The following is a 25,433-nucleotide window of genomic DNA, read 5'->3' on the forward strand; positions in this document are numbered from 1 at the left end:
AAATCATTCTGTATCCAAAACAGTTGAAGAACTCACACAGAATTATAGTACAGAATAGGTACATCAAAAAATACTCGAATAGATACAACAATAGTTGTACCCATTATTGTATGGGTAGAAAATGATAACTTAAAGAAATTAAACAAATCAAAGTTAACTCACACTTCTGCAAAACTCTAGGACACCATCTACTTTTTACTTCTATTTTGAGAGGTAAAGCCCAGTGTAGTGGTTCCCTTACCACCTATTATCACTATCTCAAGGGGATAATTATATTATACAGCTGCAGTATATATAGATGCTACTCAGAAGCAGAAACCTAAGGAACCACTATCCACTGCATGATTTTATCATATTTTTCCTCCTGAAAGTAATTTTCACCAAATTAATTCATTTTACTGAGGGGATGGAAAATGAATACATGTGAGTGGCCTTGGGCACACTTTGTTTCTTTCATAGCAAGCTTTAAGGAAATTATTCTGCTTAACCTTACCCATATACAACTGTAGCTCCACTACCAGCACAGATTGCTACATACCCATCTCATCAACCTGTTGGACCTCACACTCCAAAGACCAGCACTCTCAGAAGTAAAAAGCCACAGTGCTACAACCACAAACACAACTGACACAACAATTCAGAAGTTGTGTTTGTTCACTGTGGCAACACATTTTGTTAGCTCCAGTTAGCTTGTGAACTGCATCTTCTCTGAATGGACAGTACCCTGATCTCAATTTTACACAGCCCTGTCACTTTGATATGAATGACACCAGTAGAGTACTAAACCAAAAAAGCCTTCACATACCATCAGCAAGACAAATTTTAATGGACACATCAGAGATGTTCTCTGCTTTCAGCACCCAGTACATAGACAGCATGGATATAAGCTATAGGTCTTTGCTATTAGAGACTCACTTCCTTACATTCCTCACTAAAACACCCAAGCATAATCTAAATTACTACAACAAAGTCTGCATTCAAATATTCTGTTTGTTCAGTACAGTGAACATAAAAGAAAAATGTGTTTGATTATGAGCTAAAAGTTCCCTGTGAATTCAGCCCGGCTGAAACCATGAAGTTAAATTTCTAGGGGAACCAAAAACCAACACAAATTCAAACACTTGTGCTTAGTGAAATTCCTTAACTCGATATCCTTAATACAACCTCAAAACACTTATGAATATACACATACTCAAAAAAAACCTCCTTCAAAAACAATTTCCTAGACTGTTTGTTTGTGAACTTTACTGGCAAAGATGAACAAGCAAAAAAAAAGGAAAAAATCCTTTATTAAAATGCTGTTAAAGGTGCTCAGTATTGAGGCCAACTGACAGTGTAGTCTGACAGTGGGCGGTGTCACTTTACTAGAACACTAGCTCTAGTATCAGAGTGCTAGAACACAGAGCACCCTGGATACTCAGGCTACTTAAAAGTAAAGATTAATTTGGAATTTTTAATTCCCAGAATTGATTTGACTGGAAGAGACAAGTTTTAATACCTTTTCATTTGAGATAGAAGCAATGAGTTCTGCCTTTTCTGAGTGAAGGACAGCCACAGATACAATGTTCTCATGCAAGTAGAGTTGACTGATAAGGGCAGTACTGTTACCCAGTGTATTTTCCTGGTATTAAGGAATAGAGGGATGGGGGAAATATTTTGTGGTAGTTTCAAAGATAAGAGTTTTATTCTGCAGTCTAATGCACCCTCACAAGAAAAAAACCAAACAACCAAAAACCAGATTGGTGTTACAAGCATAGTTTTCCTAACCTGTTACACAAACATTAGCTTCTATGCATTTTATTGACTTGCATTGTGCCAAGTACACAGAATTCAGAAGCCCATAAAGAATATGTATTATTTGTACACCCATGTGTACTCATAACAGTTACTTAAAGATCCTTCCCTGCTCAGTCCCACAAATATGTTGAGGAACAGAATTTGCAATAGAGTGAAAGGTAAAGAAAGGGAAAAAAGCAAACCAAAGCCAAACAAGTCACTAAGACTTGAATTCATCAAGTAGGACACTTCAGTCTTTTTCAAATTATCCTTTTTTAAATAAATAATCTGCACACATCACCCTTCTAAAGGCACCACTTTTAACCTCCTGATGAAACATACAAGTTCTTGCCACAGACTATTAACTGTGCAATGCTGATTCCAAATTCTGTGTCACCTCCTCCACATACACCTTTTTCTTGTCAGAATCAGATTGGTTTTTGAACATCAACCCAGTTTCTGAAAGCCAAACATCTGCCCTAATTTGAGTATTCTTACTCAACACATCTGTCTCTCCTTCCACTCCCCAGTGACGCCTCAAAGAAAATAAGCCCAGAGAAGCAGAGCTTCCACAGACAGGATAACAAACTCCAGATTGAGGGCTAGTTTAACACAGCTTGGACACACTGGCTTATCTCTAACCTTCTCTGACTTCTGCTTTTAGCAGCCCCACATGTAAATGCTATACCTTAAAATAAAGACACAGCAACTACAACCCTCCTAGAATTATAGTCAACTTAGAGGGAGGGGATGGTTGTAATGAGTGACCTAAATTTACTTCTTCTAATGGAATATTTTCTGCCTAATACTTTTAGAAAACACGACCTAAATGAAAAAACATTCATCTCAAGACTCTGTCAAACAAAAAGTCCTCAGTAACTCTGAATTTGTGATTTACAATGACTTTCTAACTTTGCAACACTGGTTCTGAGGCAAAGAGCTCCAGGAGAACCATACTCCTGAAAGACAGGGAAACAGGCATTATTTAAGACTGGATGCATAATCTGTGCCATATTTCTGTATGAAACATGAAAATCAAAGTACAAAATTTTATGTATTTTAGTTAGAACCCGAGAGACATCTCTAGAGATAAGAGAGAGTTCCAAGTGAAGTCACAGCATACATTTCCAGCAGACATTGAGAACAGTCAGTAATTGTTGTGAACAAAATACCAGTGTACAGATGGAGATACAGGGCAGACAGATCTGAAGTGTCAAGGCACATTCAAGACTATCTAGTTCCCATTTCTAAAGATCCAGCTGAAAGGAACGGAATACAAAGAGTTTATCTTTTATCTGTTGGTATTTTCCTTGGAAAATTCATCTCTGATCTACTAAAACATTTACTAAATATAATCACAAACAGAGAAGAACTCACTGTGTCTTTGTAAAATCTTTGGTAAATATTTTCTATTTAAAAATATTTTTGGAAAATATTTTTGAAGGACAAATATTAATGAAACCTTAGAAATAGACTGGAAATACAGATCTGGCTACACAGCAAATTCTACTCTGCTCTTATCTCAGCCCCTCTTCTATTAACAGAAGTAACAAATTTAGAGAAATATGTTACTGCCAAGGATAAATATGCATTTTTCTATTTGACCACAATTCTTCTTTTTTCCTAAAACAAATCTCTGGGCAAGTTCTAGACAGAATTATTTGAGAAAACCTTTGCAATAGTCTTAACTCACTTGCTGTGGATTACAACATCACTTTCAGTTGCTAGGTGCTGCAAATGCCTTTATTTAATGCTACAGTGAGAAGTTCATCCGAGTTTCAGGGTACAGCTATTTCTGTCAATTAATTTACAAAATCCAATCCAGGGTACCACCAAAAGATCTAATTTTAATAGCAGTTCTTTAGTGCCTCAAGCCCAAGCATAGATTTCATCTTGAAAAGCCAAACATCTCACCTCTCTCAGAAAAGCAGAGGAATATGTGCTGCTTCAGAGATGTGAATTTTCAGCCCTCACAAATTTCCTACAAGACAGACATCTGACTTCCAGCATCCCCAGCTTAAGGCAAGTTGGCAGGCTGGAAGTAGCACATGTTACTTTCAACACACTACAGAGAATTCTTACTACCCTCTGTTGTGAGTGGATCTGTACACTGGGTGAATATATAGTACCACAGTGACAGCTGTGCCCTAAAAAAACTCATCTGCACCGGGTTCACAGTAAATACTACTTAGCAGGAGCTCTGGGAGGCAGCGTACAAAGAGCAGCTGCTGCACCACCTTGAGAACAGCACATGTTGCCAGCCAAGTCCCCTGAACTCCACTCCAAAGGGAAGAGATAGGGATCAGGCAGCATTTGAGTGGATGAGTGTTTAAATACTAACGAGAATGCTTGTATAAACAGATGGATGGACACAGTTTTCCTACCCCCAAGGAGCTCCTAATTTACAAGGCAGACAAAAATACATAAGGAGGCCTACACAAATGAGAAGCTGTTAATATAGCCTGCAGCATTAGCTGGGGCCTCTTCTTTTTCCAGCACTTAAGCTATGCCTGACTCCATCCTGACATCAACCCCCATATCAACAATTTATATTTTCTGCTTCTTATTTAGGAATGTCATTTCAGAGAATCAGATATTCACTAGCACCAGAAATGCACAAAAGCACAGGGAACGAATACCATCTCTTCTTGAAGATCTCTGGAACGGAAGAAATAATTAAATGTTCTTTTCCATAATCAGAAAATCAGAGACTATAATATGTTCTTACATGAAAAGGATTGGACAGAGACTAAGAAACACTAGAAGACACAGTATGTTTCCTCTCTAGAGAAAAGAGCATTTAAATCTCCCTCCATCACATTTATGAAAGTATTTTTTTGCACAGAAGATTCCAAAAAACTCTCAGAGTAATTCTAAGCTCTGAGGCCATAAGTGCCTGCAAAACTTCCTCACTTTTTAAGGTCTTTTTGAGAACCCACCACTGAACAGCTGCTGAATACCCACATGAATCCAAGCAGTTACCTCTGGACCAGAGACATCTCTTCCTCTCCCACAGTAAGAAAGTTAATTGAGGAAATTTATATTATTTTTTTCCTAAATGAGTCACTTGCCATCTCTGTCCCCACAATAAATGTATAAGAGCTCCAAAGGGAAAATAATGTTTTTTCTGAGAAAATAGAAGTCAATTTTGGACAAGAAAAAAATGCAAAGAAAATGAGTAAGACCCACTAGGATAAGTCATGGCAGAAATTCACCATTTCATTTGACACATTGCTAGAAGGCACAAAACATAAACAAGGAAAGAAACAGCCTAGATAACCTATATCAATAATGCAAGCATCCTATCTATGGCTTTGATACCTTTCTGCGTCAGATAGGAGAGCTGATAAAGACCAATTAAATGTAAAGACAAGACTGTAGGAAACCTGAGACTAAAGCCCTTGCATGTATCACTAGCCAAAACTAAGGAAAAAAAAAATCCATTTTGCAACTAGCATTTGCCAGAATAACGTGTATCATTGTTTTCAATTCACTATTAGGCTTTAATGGTGGGGTTTTTTTTCTCCTGTGCTGTTCCTTTTGTTGCTTTGGTTTGGCTTTTTCTTTTTGTTTTTAATGGGACAACAAGAACTGCCTTAAATGAACACTCATGGCATGTGCAAAACATGCCACTGACACCCTGCAGAGATTCCATTTATACTAAACAGAGCTGCTCTGGCAACCTGAAAAGACACTCTGAAGTGGCCTCTCAGGCTCTGCTTCATCTGTAGCTAGGAAGGGAGATTACAATACATGTGAGAACACCCAAAATAGCTCTAATCTACCTCTCTCGGGTACCAGGAATCACAATGCCACAGCAGCACAGGGATTTTGTGGGATGAACAGTAAAGCACTCACAACTCAGGACACCCTGTGCTGAAATCTGTACTCTGACAGCAGAAGGGCTAGGGGCATTCAAACCGGCCAACTTACCTCAGTCTCAGGAGTGCCAAGCCAGGCTGGAGTGATGCCTTCTCAATTAACACCAAAAATTTCCCTTACATTTAACACCACTCAGGCTGCTTTTCATGCAAAATATATAGACCCTTCAAGGAAGAAGATGGACAGATGATAGCCCTTCCTGCCAAGCTAATTAGACTCAGGTGATGAAAATAAGACAAATGTAAGACTTTCAGTTGTGGAATGAAAGGAAGCATATAGGCAATGCTTAGGGAATTGCTCTAGGCAAGGCTTTGGGGGATGTTTTGAGAGGCAGTGTGAATATACCTGTTGCTATTTGGAAGATCATTTAATTCCCTACCCCACCTCCATGTTGTTTGATGGAAAAAATTTCAATCCTTTGTTAAAAAAAAAAAAAAAAAAATATTGTGGACTTTGCAGATTAGGTCGTTAGAAAGCATGACTGCTCTATGTTACACCAACTATACAGATGATAGTAAAAGAGTGGTTGTGGCTTTTTAATAGGATATGTTAGTGTAACTAGAAGGTTACACAGCTCTTTACATTGTGTGTGGTATAACTAATAGTAATATCTTTTCTCCCAATCTTTATCCAAATATAGCTGTTAGATCTCTTCAGTCTGTTCTCAGCATCACACACTGTGCCAAGGTAGTGCGTGCTGTGTATCTCACAGGAATTAAATGGAAGAGAAGAGGTGAGTCATATAATGACAAATGTTGATTGTTCTGTTACAACAGGTTTTGAGAAACAAGTGACTGAGCTCTTATTTGGTATCAGGGAGTTTAATAATCTGAATGCAAATCAAAACCAAGAATTAAACTGAGTTACTGATCCTTAGTATTCTGGTAGCCACCGTGTGTGGGCTGATCTGTCAGCTTCCACAGAACAACCCCCTGCAGCAAAAATACACACAGCTTCCAAGTGCCTGCAGGATCAGAACAGCCAAGTTTCTTCAAAGGTTCCCCATCCTCTTCCCTGCTACTCCTTTTCAAATTTGAATTCACTTTAAGGCAGTAGTATAAGGCAGGATGTTTCTTTGTGTTTCAAGCAGACAGATCTCAGTCATCAATACTGCCTCCTACATTTTCAGCTTCTCGAATTCTACATTCTGTGCATATTTTTAACCTGCTCACAGAAACACAATTTGTCTTGTCTCCCCCTACAACCATTAGCAATAAACTAAGGGGTTTATGTCTTGCTGTTGGCCACTATGGTAAGATTTTCTTTTTCTGAGTTCATTCTGCTTAATGTATCTCCTTGTATGTAATGAAGATCACGATGCTTTATATGCTCTCTGAATGGCTTTTGATTGCTCCAGCAACAATAAGGCCTGACTAAAAGGGCATTTGAGACTATACTGGGAGGTTTAGTTTGGCAGTTAGTGCCTTCAGCCACTTCTGATATTAAGCAACTTAAAACAGCTTTGACTTTGAGCAAGTCCTGAGGTTCTGGCACAGATATGATGGATGTGTGACTCTTCTGCTCCTGCATGTTTGCAAATTAGGATACTTATTAAATGGATGCAGGCTTTACATTTAATTGTTTGAGTTTTCTTTGTTTCTGTCCTCCAGAATACCAGGGGAGTCATGCTTCCCCTGATCACTAAAACACGAGCTGCCAGTTTGACACAGCACACAGAAGTCCTGTCTCCAGATCAGAAGTATTTAGTACTGAGCTCTATGCTTGGCCTAGAGAGGGTAGAAGAGCATAGCACATACCAGCCGGCAGCTGTATGAAGGAAGATGAAATGTAACACATATCCACACTGACAGAGGTGCTGAACCAGAACTAAACTTGCAGGAACTGAACTTGGTATTGTGCCCTTACTTTTGCACCTAAGGTTTTCAGAGGCCATAGTGCCCAGTGCCAATCAGCTCCAAGAGGAGGGCCCAGGATTAGGCTGCCAGCATACAGCATCAGTGCCTCCCTAAACACTTTCTTTCATCACAGGAATAACTGTTTTGTACCTGGAGCATTCATGGAAGCTCTGCGAGAGAATAAACAAAAGCACAGGCTTCAAACTTCAGAGTGTGAAGAATTCTTTATAAGATCAAAGTGAATAAAACAGAACAGAAGCAAAGTTCCCCCGAGAAAGCGCAATGCCAATTTCTTCTGTAATAGGCTGTATCACTTAGTGCATAACATGACATCCCGCCAGGCATCCCAGCAGGATCCCCGGAAATTTAAAGATGTAGCAAGTAAAATAAAATTTTAACATATTTAACAGTTACATAAACTTTTGAATGTTTCAGGAACCTAGAAAATTGTAGAGATTGAAGATGTTTCTTGTACCTGCTAAAATGTAATGACTTAAACTTTGTTTTCCTAGCCATATTCAGTTGAACATAGAGGCAGCTTCCCTTGGGAAGCCACAGGAACCATGATTGTTTAACAGGAAATAATCTGAATGTATAATCTCAAATCTAAAAGGGAAATCTTGTTATGTTGAAGATTGTTATGTTAAAGTAACACAACCTGAACTTTTCAAAATGAAGGATCTTGTTTTTCTTAATTTTCAAAAACAAAATTCCTCCATCTCTGAGGAGGAATGTGGCTATTGCTGAGGACAAGGATTGACCTTTATTGATAGTATGATAACGCCAGTGCTGGTTTTGGGCATTTTAACCCATTTAAGTAGTGGGTACAGCAATCTTCAAAGATTTCCCATTGAAAGTTTGCATAGTGTAACAATACACACTATTTCATTTGATAAAGAACAAATGAGTGGCATAGATAGCTCTGGAAGGTAAAAGCATCCCTGTAGGTGAATTTCACATCTATTAGCTTTATAATCCTGTCTTACCTAAGTGCAGTATCTTCCCACACATTTTCAGTGGCTTCAGCACACAGAGAAGTATTAAGCTGACAAGTTTTCAAAATGTGATTTTCTGTGGGTTTTTTGCAAACAATACTTTCCATAACTCTCCAATAAAAAAAAAAAAATCATTATATGACTTTAGAAAGTCTTCCTATTTACAGACAAAAGAAAGTAAAAGAAATTAATTGTGGAAGCATACTGTCTGCACTGTCTGTAGTTAAAGGCTATTTAAGACTTTTTTTTAAAAAAAAAACAAAAGTCAAATTATTAAGACAGAAGAAGTATCATTTACTTAGAAAGATAGACTAATTTTTGGTTCAACTACTAATGTTTGCTTAACTTCTGCTCAGAAGGAAGTCAAATCAGCTGGCTGTGTTATACACAAAAGTAACAAGGCTGAGTCCTCTTTCTCCACAGAGTACTGCTTCATCAGCTCCCCTTCCCAGCCTGCACCATTTTCTAGGGAGAATTGGAAGTAAACATCTTTTACAAAACATTACACCAAAAAAAAGATATTTGTTATGATAATTTACTGAAAGTCTTCATTAAACACAATTATTGTTTATGAGCCAACACATCCTGGAAACCACAACTGAAAATACTGCTAAGAAAATGCAACATCAAGAGTAGTGTACTGAAATAAGGTTTTAACAGGAACATCCCATAAAGCTCAGAAGCCATAAGCAGATTTAGAAGGTTATTTATTTTAAAGACCTCAGCTAGTAAATATTTGCCTACAGTGAATGGCTCTTCGTTTAAAGTGATCTTGAATTGGAAGACCCAAACAATGCCACTCACCTCCACTGAACCACATCTTCTATTTTTATGTCCAGGTTTCAGACTGAAACTTGTTTCAAAAATTCCCAACCACTAGAAGAAAAGCTCTTCTTGGGATATTTCATTCTAGAGGAAGGCAGGAGTCTATAATCTCACAATTCTTAACTCAGCAGAGTGCACACAGCCTCAGTTATCTCTGGATAATGTACTGGGTTTCTATTTGTGTTTTCTGCTGCCTTGTTTGTGCTGGCATGTTTGAAATTCCTCGTGGAGTGACCCAGCACAGGTGTGTATGGTGGTGGATTCCAACTTGCAAAGCCTATGATCATAACTGACACTTGAAAGAAGGTATTAAGGCAGGAAGAGAAGCCTGATCAGAGTTTCGTCTCCAGTTGGCATCCTGCTATGGACAGCCCTTCCCCTTCTGTGCTGCTCACCCTGCTGATTAACAGGTGAGGGCTAGAAAGCTTTCAGTCTCATTGGGAATGCTAAGACATGTCCCATCTTAATACATTCCTCAACTTTATTTTATGCTACATTCCAGTGGCTCACTCAAAAACATCCATTGTTTTAATTACAGACAGCAAAGTGGGCACCTATCAATTGTGAATGAACACTTTCTGCCAAACCAAAAGGCCCCTGTGAAAACCAGCCTCCAGATCTGCCTGTGGTACTGATACTGCTGCTTAGTGACCCCTTTACCTTTTAACATGGGGAGCAACATTTCTGCCAATTCCTTTTTGGGTACTCTGCTTCTTTCCTGTTTTATCTCATCTAGATTTGGTGCTCACCACTTACTGGTGTAAGCAGCAACAAGACAAGCCAGTGTTTTTCTTGCAGAGCATGTATGTTTAAATGTAGTGTTCTAAGAAGGGCCTTGAAGATGCTGACTGCATGTTGCCCCAGCTCTCACTCTTCTGTACATTCCTATTTCTTTCAGGTGACTACCTGTACTTGGAAACATCAAATATTTCTACCAGTTTGGTAGCATGATCAGTGCTTTAGCAACTTAGTGTGGGTATTCCAAAATGGGTTAAACATTCGTATCTAATAAATATTCTTAGGTAACAAAAGTTAGGAGCATAAATTGTGTGAAAATCATCATTAGTCTGCTTGGGATACTTAACTAGGCTTTAGAGAGAGGAATATGTTTCTGATTCTCAGTTTAAGATACACATTCATGCTCAGTTCTGAGCATAGCTCCTTAAGGATCATTAGGCTGTGTAACTTGCGTAGAAGTAACAGAATTATTCTGCAGGGTGCCTCACTTCCATTTCAAAGTTGTACTTTTATCTTTCATTTCTTTAATGATAAGTGCAGACATTTTTCTCTGCACTGCAAACAGAGGCTGTAATGAGCTCCATACCTAGTCACCATGAGTTTCTAAACTCTGCTTGTCTAAATTAGGAATTTTCCTCTCCTGTTCCAGAGTAAATATGCTAATTATGATAATCTGGTTGTGTATTTTGTTAAGGAATAAATGTTCACAGGACATCTATTTAAATCCATGGAAGGAATGCAATCAAGTTCAGAATTTGCCTTAACAGTATTTTCCTTGGCTACATTAGACACTGACTTCTGCAATGGAGCATGTCAAAATAATTGGTTTGGAAGAGACAGCAAGAAAGTTGTCATTTGACCAAGAAAAAGTTTCAGAAGGTCTGAGGTGGTCTGCCTTTCTGTGTCCATTTTTTCCTTTCCCCTTCATTTGGCATCAAACAGACTGCTGAACAATGAACTGTATAGATGAGAAAATATGACAATTACCTTAATAGGGATTCCTGCTGCTAGTGAAACCATTAGCTGCCTGATGCAAATGAGGAATGAAAGGAACACAGAAAAAAAGATGTTAAACCTCTACCTTGATCTCAAATGAGGACTTAGTTAAACTGCAGGACAATGAGCTTCACCACTGTATTTTATCATCAAGCAAACATCTGAATTACTAAATTAAAGTGGCATTTTGGACTACATAAAGAAAATAATACTTTAAATAAGATCGAGGTATTCCCTAACACCAGTATGCAAATCTCAGATTCAGCCAGTATTATGACTGATGGAATTATGAAAGTTCTCTGTTCTAGGCAGTTACATTTACAGTGATATTTTTCAGAGCTGTACACCCACATGAAAACAAAGTTTGTAGGCATTTTTGAGTTTTATTATGTTGTCAGACTTTGATCTTGGCCACCCTCTCTAGTTTCATTTTTCATCTGTGTTCTTTTCTTCTTCTATCCTTCTTCCTCTTACAATATCTTGTTCAGTAACTTTGCTTAGTTTCATTAATCATGTTTGCAGAGAAAATATTTAAAAATTGTCAGTACTGGAACTTTGATGGGATCAACATCAATGTTGTAACAACTGCAATGGCAGCAGAAAACACTCCTCAAAGTGAATATACACCTATTTATCAAACAGGAGGATTTTACTTCAGATACCAGGAAGCGGAAATGAATGAAAATTAGGAATGCTTGGATGGTTATTGGACAGCTGGGGAGATTCCTGGGGCAGACAAAAGTGCCAAATGGAGTCGTATTAGTAATCTCTCTTTATCCAAGGGTGGTTCTTCTATTTATAGAATTATACAGCCCTTGAAGAAACTATAAGATTGCATATGTAAATGATACAGGAGCAACACATGCATTTTACATGAAACTGCCCAATAAAATCTAAAGATGCTCCCAAACATTTAGTAGACCTGTTTTAAATAGTACAATTATGTCCATCTGGTTCTCTCAGCTGGTGACAGGCATTTTCTTCTGAATGGCCTTCCCCCTGCATTTTGGTATAATTTTCAAGATGGAAAGAAATTCACTCTCTACCTTCTGCTCACACTTTTCATCTATCTCCTACATAAAATCCTCAGAAAAGAACTCCTTAATTCCTGATGATACTGCTCAGTCTTCTGGGTCGCATCCAGTCCAGCACACATTCAAGTGAAAGGAATTCCCATTTCACACAATTACCTCCTATTCTATATCTAGAAAGTAACTATTTCATGACATAATTGTTCAACAGCTATCCAAAGTAAGAACTAGAAAAAGACTCCTACTATTCTGTCTTGCATTGAGTTAAGACTGAACTAATTTCATGAGGAATGTCATGATGTTCATGACTGAGCATTAACTACTGGAAATAGCTTTTTTACCCTGCAAAATTTTATCAAATTGATGAGACTCACAAGGCTGCAGAGGAAAATATGAAACATAAGACAGTAGCTGATATCAAAGCTATATGCATCAACCACTCAGGGAGAACATAATTTAAGCCTAGATTCACTTAGTGGTCTTCTTTGATATGAGACACAACAGTAATTGGAGGAAATTCTCTGTTTTTAAACAGTGAGGAATCAAAGGCTTCTCCACATACTTCAAGTACCAAGTGTAACAGGGCCCAGACCTTCCCAGACTCTATACTTCAGGTAATAAAAGTATGGAAAAGAAAGAATCAGCATGTTTCACAGTGACAAACAAGACATCCAACAAGATTTTGGGCAAATGACACAGGAGACTGGCATTTAAATGAGTTCCTTATAAAAATACAAATAGGAAAAAAAAAAACAAAATAAAAGAAGCTGAGACATAAGAGAAAGAGAAAACATATTTTACAAGTTTTCTGGCTGTGTCAGAAAAGAATAAGATATTCTCCACTTCAAAACATTTAAAATTTTCTCATCTGCTGCTCTGTGTGAATACCACAGAAAAGCAGAACTAATATAAAAGCATGGATTTCAAGCTCTATGCTACTTTGCTCTGCAGTCTAGGTAGTAATTCTAGCATCTTTTGCAGCCTCTGTGAACAGATTTGCATGAATAGGGTAGAGGTAAAAGCTCCATACATAAAAAGGTGTTGGTCAAGCCTCTTTGAAGGCCCCTTATCCTTTTTTATCACACACGACCCTGTAAGAATGTGCAATGCAATCATCCAGAGGAAAAAAAAAAACACTAGGCTGTCAAGCTAAGCTTTTACTTAGCTTGTTGCTGGCTGCAACTCAAATATGACACAAAGTCATGCCCATCTTATGTAAAAATTGATAAGAAGGCTGTCTTCTGTTTATGGTGTATCAGTGTGTAATTAGAAAGCCTTGTGCTTGTATCAGTGGGTACATTGATAATCGACTCTCAGGAAAAAAAACCAACAAAACCAAACCAAAGCAAAAAAGCAGAATGGAGAACTGAAAGTGTGAATATCCAAAGTGGTTAAATCCTTCTACAGAAGGAAGGGCAAAGAACACAACTGCTCTAAGATTAGCAGCTTTTGAAACAGGATTATTACAAGTACACTCCCTAAGTAAGGTGTGAATCAAGCTGCTGTGAAAGTTAGTGAGTCAAGGAGTCTCATGCAGGAAATTAATTTCATTGTGCACATTCTTCCTGTGACCCCAGCTCATTTGCATTGCAGAACCAGAGAACTTTTTCTGTCCTGCCAACACATTAGAAATAAAACTTCAGCAGAGCAAAAATATTATGGTCCCAATTCCCCTTTATTTTCCACAAATTTATTCTCTTCAGTGCAAATGCAAGTATTTCAGTTCCTCTGTTAATTGCTTTGCACTACAAATGCCTTCATAACTGCCTGGCAATGGTAAATCAGTGTGCTCATGTTCACCTCGGGCAAGACATCAATGATTTTTGTCTTAAATCACGTTTGGAAGATACAACTTTAATTTACAATAGAGTTCTAAAAGCTCTTCTATTCCCTCTATAGTTTTATGTTTATGTTTGTTTTATGAGTATGGAAGTAAAATTAAGGATGGCAGGCAGCCTGACACTCCTGTTCCAAAAAGCAACCTCCCTGCTGCTCTTATCAAAGTAAGATCTTTTAATTCCACCTTGTCCTTATATCTGCGAACCCCCACTAATGACTATGGCTAGGGCCAGAGCAAACACTTCACAGAAGAGACTCACATATTACTTGCCATTTTGCAAAGCCAGTGTGTAACACACCTTCCTCTTTGTAATGCAGCTGTCTTCTGCTCCAGGGCAGACACTCAAAGCACACTACCTTTCAACTTCTGAATGACATATAAGCTTAAATTACAGAAATAAAAGTTTGAAGTTGCCTATATTGGCAGAAGGCAAACAACCAGCCCATGTTAGTGGCAGAAAGTCAGAAGAATGCTCCACAGGATCAAATGGATCTGTCTACGTATGTCTGTAGTTCAAGAATGAAGCAACTCCTTGTCACGACAAACCTATGGAGCACAGAGATCTATTAAATATATATACATATAATGGATGTAGGAGAGACTGGATTTCAGAGTTGTACACTTACCTCACTAGGAAGAAAGGATGACTACAGAACTTTCTGAAGTAAACATGAATCAATACTAAGAAAATAACTTTTTTTCCCCTTAAAACCTTTCATTCCCTTTCTAGCTTTCTGTAATAAATAAGACAATCAACAGGGAAACATCATCCATGTGTAGATAGTGCATATGCTGTCACATATGTTAATATGCCAAGGAACCTGATGAATCTGTATGTTTTTGCATAAGCTATAGACAAAATATTTATGAGTGAATAATGCACATATTTCCATAGTGTTACAACATAACATTTTGTTAACCCATCATTGTCAAACTATATTTGTACTCATAATGGAAAAAGTTTATTTATAATATAAACTTGTATCTTGAGCTATTGATAGTGTTTTCAGTATTTAGTAATACAGACTGATGCTGCTGAAGCCTGACTTAAAAGCATTCAGTACAACACTTACCAATATTTTGATTGTCCTAAGTATATTTTTAGAAGTGAGTTTGTCACAGAAATTGTTTTTCCCTGTTAAAAAGTATGCCTCTATGTGGCCTTTGCTTTTATACATGGCCCTGTTCATGAAGGGCACTAATCCATATTTTTACATGTATTAAATGCCAATTAATTCTCCCTTATGAGTTAGGATAAATGATTATTTTAAGGTGGAGCTACACATTTTCCAAAGGGTCTTTATCACAGCTATGTTGACAGGACTTTAAGTACAGTGGTATACTTAGTACTCCCCTGAAGTAGCTGAAGTATGTGCCACAGCAGGTGCCACAAGCAGAACATAGATTTCCTCTGACATTAAAACATAGGGTAAAGAAGCAGTGCAGAGCTGTTTGATGGATTTATAAAAGCATATGTTGTGAATGGTTTGGAAAAGTGGAGCCTTCAGGGTACAGCATTAGACTCAAAGCTAACTAAATTAAAATAAATCTTGCCTTGTCATAGCAACAGTTTTGTACTTCATGATTGTCAGGGTATATGTCGTTAAAGAAACATTTTGACACCCTTTAGGAAAAGCTTACTGAAGTGTAACCTTTTGGGGACAGTAAGACCAAACTATTAAAACATGTTCTTTGAGCTTTAAGGGATACATTTCTGCCAAAGAGCTGTAAAAATTATGCTAGCATGTGTTTTACAAAATAGAAAACATAGTTTACATTTCTTTCCCATTCTTGACCATAACCTCCTTGTAAAAACTTAAGTCCTGAATTTTTGCACCAACTCCCAGTGTCACATGGTGTTGGTAATCAATGTAGTTCTAACCCTTTAGGGACAACATGGCATAGAAGGTGACAGCTTTCACCAAAGGATCTCTCCACATCTATGACTTTATGTCCCCTAGACTGACCAATTCTTTCTCACAAAGCAGGAGATGGAAAGCCCCTCCTCATTAGCCATAGCTAAACCTCTCTGCCAACACTCACACACTTAGTGCATCCACAGGCTGACATTTGCTCCTCTGCTTTCCACAATCAGTATGAAAGTGTCAGTGTGGTTGTGATCTCGCCAAAGTTTTTCCCACAATTTTTTTTCACATTACGTAGTACTTTTGGCCTTTGGAATGTCATTCTACAAAGACACTGGTTATTCCTTTACTACCACCCCAACGATAGTACAGTATTTACTTTTCATTTTCTTGATCCATCTGCAAAATCAATTTTTGCTTTCTGTGTGAATTAAGGTCACAGATAACTTGCAAAAATTAAATAAAATATCTAACCAGTCTTCTTGATAGTCAGTTTATGGACCTGAGTGCCAAAACTGCAACTAAAATTAAAGATCTGTAAAAAATAATGCAATCATCCCAACTGTCACTAGGAAAGCAGCCTAGGCAGTGTATGTATTTCCTAGATTAGTCCTAAAATATTTACACAGCCAGAAAACCTCAGCCTCACTCATAATTAAAGAAGCCAGAGTTAGATTTCCAGATATTAGAAAAAAAATTACATTCTACAGTGGTCAGTCTCCTTAATGGAGTTATATTAGTTTATTCCAGCTGAAACTATTGCCCTTCTCTCAGTGAGTGTAGAATTTCTCTTACAGAAGAATTTTAACATTATGTTAAATAGTATGTTTTCCAAGCTCTTTTTAAACAGAGGTGAATGAGAACAGTGGTATTATCCTTCAACTCATAGGGCTCTCTTGACAAGTATATTCCCCTGTAACTTCATAGAACCAGTGGAATTATACCAGGAATAAATCTGTTCCAGTATCTTCAGTTACTCTATTTGGAAACCAGTCATTTGCCTGACCTTCAGTGCAATGCTAAAAACAGAGTTTGTCTGTCATCAAGAGCCAGTGAGATTTCAGATAAAACAGAAGTCATGGCTCCTGCAATGAAATTCCAGGAGTGTCCATCAAAGGCTTGCCAACAATAGCATCTCACTCAAGACTTTCATACTTTGATAAAACTGGGGGAGAGGGGGAAGAGGGGATTTGACATTGGGAATTGGCCATGTCACAGCAACTTAGGGCCCAGTCTCAACTGCACAAATCCAAAAGAATTCTTTAATTATATTCTACTAAAACTTTTATGACTTGAATAGCTTTGGTCCTTTAAAAGTCCAATAATTTCTCACTCTATTGACTATTTACTTTCTGGGTTTTTTTAGTTGGCTGTGAGGTTTTTGTTTACCCCTCTGGGGGAACTTTCCTTCCAACTACCAGCACAACAATGTATTTAAAATAACATATAGAGCAACACAAAATGAATCAGGTCTGTTCTAAACATCAAACTAAATATTGTGAGCAAGCAGTGAAGTGGAAGTGGGACTTCCTTGTTTAAATTACAACAGATTAATCTTGTGTTCACTAGAATAAGAGGACTGTTGTAGAAGGACAATTGCCAGGCAAGATTTCAGAATTCTTCCTTGTGTTCCCATGCCAGTATGTAGGCTTAGAGTGTTCTCTCTTCTGTTAGACTGGCATTTGTCTTGACATTACTCAGTCCAAACTTAAATCTCAAAATACCATTGCAGTCCTAGCAGAATATTGCCCAATGCTTTGATAGTGAGAGATGGCAATAGGAAAAATTACCAGTCATTTCCAGATGCAGCTTAGATACCCATCAGTACATACAGTGCCTGCTAACAACCTCACTATCTTGGGATGCATGCTTACATTCCTAGTATTTGCACAGTTCGCTCAGTCTTGGAGCTCCTTTGGTTTTTACTTAGAGGATATAAAGTTACATATATGTTGAGACTATGGATAACAGTGGGTTGGAGTGAAGTTAACAAAAAGGAGATCATGTAACATGGTCTTCTCATCTTCCAAAATTGACAATGTATATTTTAAACAAAAAATAAAGTTCTGTCCTAGTCCCTCTCACTGGTCTTTGCAATGAAAATTAACCATAAAAAAAACCAGATTATGGAGGTGTCAGAGGTAAGAATGGAAAGGAAAAAGCCACTTGAAGACAGTATCTAGGATCACAGAAGTGAAAGACATATTTCAAAGTTAAGAGTATGTTAAAATTCATATTATCAATTTTTAAATGCAACTTCTAGGCAGCTCTCATTGAACATGAGGCCATGGCACTCTCTGTTACATTATCTAATTGAATTTAGGACTATCACAGTGCAACCTACTTGCACTACAAAGTGACACAAGTCACCAGAGCAAGGGAGGAAAGTGCCAAGAGGCAGAGCCAATGACTGGCTATTTGTCCTTGGAATGAAGCTGCACAGAAAGTACAATGATACCATCAAAAAAGCCTTGATTTTACTTATTCTGGTATCAAAGCAAGATAAACTGTGAAGAAAGTGGGCCATTAGCATCTAAAGATAAATACACAGGTCTCAGTATACACTCAGTAAGAAAAATAGGGAGAATGCCTTCTGTGTTCCAGAAAATGAGCTCAACTAAAAATGTACTAAGGAAATGGCAAATCACTGCCCTTTTCATCTATTCTCAGCATTTGATATCTTTCTACAAAACCATGCTTTTACCTGATTATTTGTTGTTGTTGTTAACAGATAAATGTAGGGATTTAATTATTATTACTTTACTCAATAAATATATTAAAATATTTGAATACATACTAAGAAAAAAATAGATGCTTCAAATTCACCTCTTTCAAGAAGGTCACCATCATCTCTTTTAAGGTGTTACAATTTAGCCAGAAAAAATCTTCTCTCATGACACACTGAGAATATCAATTTTTATTTGGTATTCCATTATTGTCATTGCTGCAATGGTGAGAAGATATGAACAGCTTCAAAAGATGGCACATACCCTTTATTTTCAGAAAAACTTTGGCAGTTTGGGGGGTCTTCTCAATATTTCCTGATCCCTATTTCTCTATGGCAAAATTGTGTTGTCTGCAGTGGAAAAGATAATATTTTAGAGACTATTTTCTAAACATTACAGCACTAGTGTATCCAAGGGCAGGAGCACACTGATGTGGATGTATGGCACAAATAGTCTCAGACAGTAGCCAAGATGCTTTATGAGAAGGCTGAAACCAAATACTTGCGGCATCCAGGCCAGAACATTCACCATGGATATTCTAAAATTAAGCACCAACAAGAAAAGTTTATTCCTACCTAAACCCTTCATCTACACATTGAACAAAGGGAATTAACAATAAACTACATGGTGAGAACTCTTTCCTGGCCTCCTAAGCTTGGAGATGCATTTAATATTGGAGCCCAATCTAATCTCTGCAAAACCAGTGGAGAAGGAGCAAGACTTAATGGAGACAAAAGAAGTAATATTGTTTACCAGTCCTCTTAACAATACTTCCCTCAGACAAAACTAATTAAAGGTCCCAATAATAAGGCAAATAAGGATTAAATTATAATAAAACTACTTTTTTTGTGCTGCTTTCTAGTCTATAAAAAGTTTTAATAGAGCAAGATTTAGAGACCAAATTAAGCATTTGAGCTAAATACTCAAAGTAGCAAGAGACAAAGACATCTACCCATATATCATCAAATGGCATGAAACTCAGATCCAGCCTGGAATTCTTTCCCTATGAGAAAGATCAGCATCTCACACTGTACTTATAAAATATAATACTGTACAAGAGAGTGTCCTGCCTCCTTTCCAGGTTGTCTTTAGGACACATGAACTCCAGGGAATTGTGGGTGGAATGTATAAAAGATCTTATTGCAGCTGCTGGTACTGCATCTGTTCAAAGGATAAATAAAGCAGCTAAGTTCTAGTTTTGGTTTCATACACTGCCAGTCCCTTGACATGCACAGAAATTATATACCACCTCCTCATCTTGTCAATCACACTGCAAATATATCTTCAATATTTGATCACTTTTTTTGGCCAGGAATGTTCCCTGGGAACAAGGGAAGCTGGGATAACCTCCATGACAAGTCACACACACTGGAAAAAAACAAAACCACTTAATTTTCTTCCAGAGAGTAGCCTGTTCATGTAAATTAACAATCTTCAGACTTCTTCTCTTTCTTCCTAGGAAAGAATTTGGTCTAGATAAAAATGATGTGAAATCACAACTGAATTAATTCACTAATTATCTAGACCTTTAAGAAAGTTTATTCTGTTTTGTTTCCCTTCAACACCACTTAATCCCCATATTTTGGCATGTGGAATTTATGGAAATGTTCTCAATCACTATTTTGCTGTGCTTATATAAAATCTGCTTATGTTTTTATATATATTTTTAAAGAATATGTTTTTTTAAATAATGTGTTTTACTATCTATGCTCAGCATATTTTCTTCAAAGAAAAAATTGGAGATTACAATCTAAGATGGCATTTTGCAGACTAAGGAACCAGTGCCCTGAAGAAAAGCACAGATATGGAAGGAAAGGGAATTGTTGCTGACCAGGTTAAATCTATCTTTTTGTGGACAATAGGATGTGTGGTTGTAAAGGGGAGAAAGTCTCTTCCAGGAATCTCAGTGAAGTTGCACTCTACTGTCAACACAGAAATTATACTGGTATTATTTGCAGCTTGGGTTCCTTAACAGAGGCTAGAGAAGACTATTTAATACAGCAACACTTGTAATCAGAGAAACAGGAAACCCCCCAGCTTCACAGAGAGCATGAACTGCCATGTGGCACCATATTTAGCCAGCTCCTTCCTGCACATTCCTTCTCTGTCTCTTCACAGCTCTATAGGACATTATAACAACTTTTGGAAGTTCTAAGTCTTTCACTTCCCAAATGCAATCTTCATCTTTTTGCTCCTCCACTCTTAAGTGCACTTAATCTGAACAGGATTGAAAGCTGGGAGCAAAGAAAGGATAGCACATTCTGGTGAGGCAGAATCGGAGAACAGAGCACGAAAAGAAGGCAGAAGAAGAGGCCACATAAGCATTCCAGGCATATGGAAGGAAGAGACAGCAGAGGACAATCTCACATGGAATGAGAATGAATGCCAAGAGCCATTACTACTTGTCCTTGCACCTGGCTGCTACAGCTGAGGCAAACAGTTCTCAAGGGTGGGATAAAGCCTCCCTCAAAAGAGAGGAGAGCTTTGATGCTCCTCAGGAGTGAAACAGCCAAACAATTCTGGCACCTCAATAATTTTTTCACCCTTCCCATGAGGTACCAAAAGTCTCATACCCACAACTCTGTGCACTCAGCCTGAACTACTTAGAATTATATGGCAAACCAGCACGTTTCAATTTTAGAAGTGCTGCCCTGAATAGAAGCAGTATTAAGCAGCAGACAATCAAACAGGGAAGAGATTGTAGTTCAGGCAGGTGTCGTTTGCTGCTGTCTGCACAACTGATAATGCTTGCAGACTGCTGACCACTTCTTGTCATGAAGAAAGCAAAGCACACATGTAGCAGAGAGATCTTCATCCACCCCACAGAGTTCACAAAAGGATTAAAGGATTTCATCCTGCATAATCTGTTAGATAATTTAAGCAAAACAGTGAGATAAGAATCTTTTAGAGAGGAAAGGAATTTTGACAGTAGGTTAGGGGATACTTCTATTTTACAACTCTTGTAAAAAAAAATATTAACAGAAAGACTATTCTTTTTTTTTTTCCTACAATAATTAACCTTAGCCAATGTTGATGAAACAAACATTTTGCTTTGACTATTTGATTTTTAAACACCTGCCATAGTACCAACTGTCCTTAGCCATTTTTGAACTAGCTATGATTAGGTAAGGAGAGAATGCTGACATTGTCAGATAGAGCAAGATGGTCCCAGTGAACCCCAGGATCAAGGAAAGACAGCCCAAATTCACCCTAATACTGGGGCATTCCGATTTGGCACTATGCACCAGAATCTGGGGTTACGTGTAGTATTTTTGGAGTTTTGGATAAGATGTCCCATTCCAGAAGCTTGAGGTAAACGTAGCATTGGTTCCAATTCAAAATAGCTTCCTAAGTTACTGGATGCTTTAAATATAGCATGAGAGTCTCACAGAGGCTTCTCAAGAGTGTGCACAGCACCCTAACCAGGTATAGTCAGTACTACAATGCATTGCAAATATAGTTATTCATGCCACAAAGACTAATTGTCACTAACACTGGCTTCAAACTGAGAACCCAGAAATTGTTTAAAGTAAGCCTGTGCCCTTAAGCCTGCTACTTTTAATAAGAATGAGGGTTTATGTCTGTATTAGGTATGGCTAAGCAAGAGAGGCATGGAGCCAAAATAGCCCAGAGGCTGGAATTTGGACTCTGAGCAAGGAAAAGGTGGGAATAGGGTGAGACCATGTGAAAGGCTGTGTTCCTCCTAATCCTCAGCTGCCATTGCTACAAATCAAGTGTATTTGGAAGGATTTTGGAGAAAGGTTAAAACCTATTTATGCACTGTGTCCACGCACTGAACACCTGTGGCACAGATGATCACAACACCAGCTATGCATGTGGGAGGTGCAGAAAGAAACTCTACCCTCATTGGGGGATTTACATGCCTTTAAGACATTTGGCCCATTTTATCTTCCTAAAAGAAGAGCAAGATCTCATTGACTTTTTGGCAAAATGGCTGCTAACCACCACTACCAAAGAGAGGAGACACCTTGTAGGAAGCCCATTCAAGATATCTGGAGTCATTCGTAAGCTGGAAATTAATTTTTTGAGGGTATGTTCTTCCCTCTATTTATTGTGTGCTTTTTCTCCAGTAAATCTCTTAGAAGAACGTAAACAGCTTTACATTTGTGGGAAACAGTATACCCTTCATGGATCTGAAAAAGGGGAGATTTTAGAACTGTCCTCAAAGGATACCCAACAGTAAGGCTGACCTAAGCTTCTGGGCCAGCTTTACGTGACCAAACTTTTATATCTTTTACAACCCGAGTTTCATAATAGTAGCTAAATAAAATACTTTCATATAAAGAACATCATCTATGCAACCTATTTTGACAGGTGACACCTGTTTGCTTTTAAATATATAATATGAATTATGGGTCAACACAATGTGCCTTAACAGCACATTTATTGAGATCCTTGTCCTCATTCTGTACCAGCAAAAACATATTTTTTCATGAATTAATGAATGTCATTCATTAAATATCATAGCATACTTCTATCAAATTAGCATTTAGGAATTTAGACAACTGGAACAGAAAGCCTACTTGTATCTTTTGCTCTCAGATAATCTTTTTATTAAGGCTTTAATTACACTAGTACAGAAGAAACAACCCTTTAACATGCTGTGTACAGAAACCACTCTTTTACAATTAGCATTATTCATTTCTACTAGCACAGTACTGCTGACATTGTCACACAAGGTTTTAAATTAATTTATTTCCTCAAAACTTGAAGTTGCAATTGATTTTTATCATGTTCAGTAGAAATTTCCCTCCTTCCTCTCCCCTTCTCGAGATTTTTCAACAGGGACTAATATTTTACTCGCACATTGATAATTTGGCTAATTTTTCAACAAAACTCAGTGGAAAAGAAGAGCATTATCTCATTTTACACTGGACACTATTTAATACTATATTATGCATTAAAATGGCAGCACCTCAGATACCTATGTGCATAAACTCCTAGTTACATACAAACCGGGTACATGAGATTGTCTTCTCAGATAGCTCCAGCCCACCATGAAAGCTAGATTATGATGAAGACTACTGCATTTTGTACACCATTTTCATATTTCCACACTGCTACTCAAGGTTGGTGTTATTTTGTATTTGAATACCCATATTTTTAATAGTTATAGTATAACATACACTTTTATGCTACTAATTAGACAACAAGATGAGAACTGCTGTTGCTAGTGTAGAAAGTTAATGATAACATATTTGCAGAGCTAATTTCTTCTTGTGCTCCACTGGCTGGAGAACATTTTGCAATAACGTATTCAGAATGGCGATAATGATAGAGTTATGTGCCGTGTTATTAAGACAGTAATTTACAGAGTTCAGACACTAATAAGAAAATTTATCTGAAAAAAAGCTTATTGTGCATTTTAATTATAAAGCACTAACAGTTCAGCAGCTTTAAATTCATAATTTAATGGTTACCTCCAGAAGTTTACTCATTCTAAAGGATCTGCAAAATTATTGACTTTAATAATAATGATGTAAATCTGAAGACATCCTGAAATACTACATCAACAATATTCTCATATAAGTAAACTCTAGGTCAAAGACTGATCAATGTGTCAGGCCACATTATCCAGTTGCCAGAGCACACTGTTAAATCTTAAAATATGTGAAAAAAGGAATATAAATAATCTGAGTTGTGGATCTCTTTCCTTAGGTTAAGAAACCATTTCCTCCCTCCTCCATAAAACCGCAAGAGCTACTTTTATCCCTCACTGTGAACTCAGTCCTTCTCCAGTTGTAAGCCCAAGTTTCCCACAGCTAACACTGTATGCCTCCTGTTCAAGGGAAGAGCTGCATTTCCCTTTCTTTTGCAGGAAAGAAAGCTGCAAATTTGCTTTATAACTGACCTGGCAATTGCATAGGTATTATTCAACACAGTTATTTCATAGAATGAGCTCTTTTCACAGATAATGCCACACAAGTTTTGATGATTTAGCTACAGTCCCACTCCAAATTAAAAAACACTTAGGAAGTGAAATGAAGAAAGGGCTTCAAACCCATGAGTTACGTATTTTGTGTCAGAACAGAACACCAGGTTTGATGATATAACACAATTTAAACCAGAACCTCAGGTATCACAGGCTGTTACTCACATTTATCTGGCCTATATTCTACCAGGGTGTTATATTTCTCCTGAAATTCAAAACAGAATTGAAGAACATAGCCTTAAATAGACAACTCCTGCACAGTATCTATGCAGAACACATAATTCTTCTTATAGACCCCTGACCTTCAGCAGTGGGCTTCGTATTTAGTGATTACTTTAATCACACAAACAGATAAGAGGGGTTGCCTTTGTGTTCCGAGTACTTGATTTAAAGAAGAAATTGTTTGACCAAGAACTGCAGCTAGCTACATGCTGTTCTTGAAAGTTATTTTGTCAAGTAAAATACATGCACTCAAATCACATTGTGTTATCATGCTACAGTTTACATAAAAATTGTAATCAAAGCAGACTTCAACAAATAAACCTGAGTTTAAAGTTGCAACAACAAACTTCATGGATTTTTCAGAATGCTTTCTGCAAGGAAAGAAAACAAAAGCTTCCTACTTGTATCATGACTGTTTACCCAGAAGGGAAAAAGAACCCAACTTGTGCTGGAACTGCTTAGGATACAAAATTGGGTATTTGCTGAAATCAAACCTTCTCTTAAAGTGTTAGAGGCTCTGGTGAAACAACCATTACTTCTCAGACCTCTGTATTTTTGGTCAAGACAGGAAATGTTGTCTACCTCAGAATAATTAATGCCTTACCTCTTAGAGCACTTGCACAGCCACATTTAAGACTGTTCTGTTTTACTCAGAGCAGAGACTTGAACTGCTTCCTCAGTATCCTGGGATTTTTTGATCCCCAGGTGCCATTTCTCTGGTCAAACAA

General features: G+C 37.6%; 1 protein-coding gene across 7 annotated transcripts in view; it reads right to left on the reverse strand.

Moving 5' to 3' along the window:
- LDB3 (LIM domain binding 3) overlaps nt 1-25,433 on the reverse strand; it is a 116,270-nt gene that overhangs the window by 79,027 nt on the left and 11,810 nt on the right. The gene's annotated exons all lie outside the window — the stretch shown is intronic.

This window comes from Cyanistes caeruleus, chromosome 8 (genome assembly GCF_971803275.1).
Source record: "Cyanistes caeruleus chromosome 8, bCyaCae1.hap1.1, whole genome shotgun sequence".
NCBI lineage: Eukaryota > Metazoa > Chordata > Aves > Passeriformes > Paridae > Cyanistes > Cyanistes caeruleus.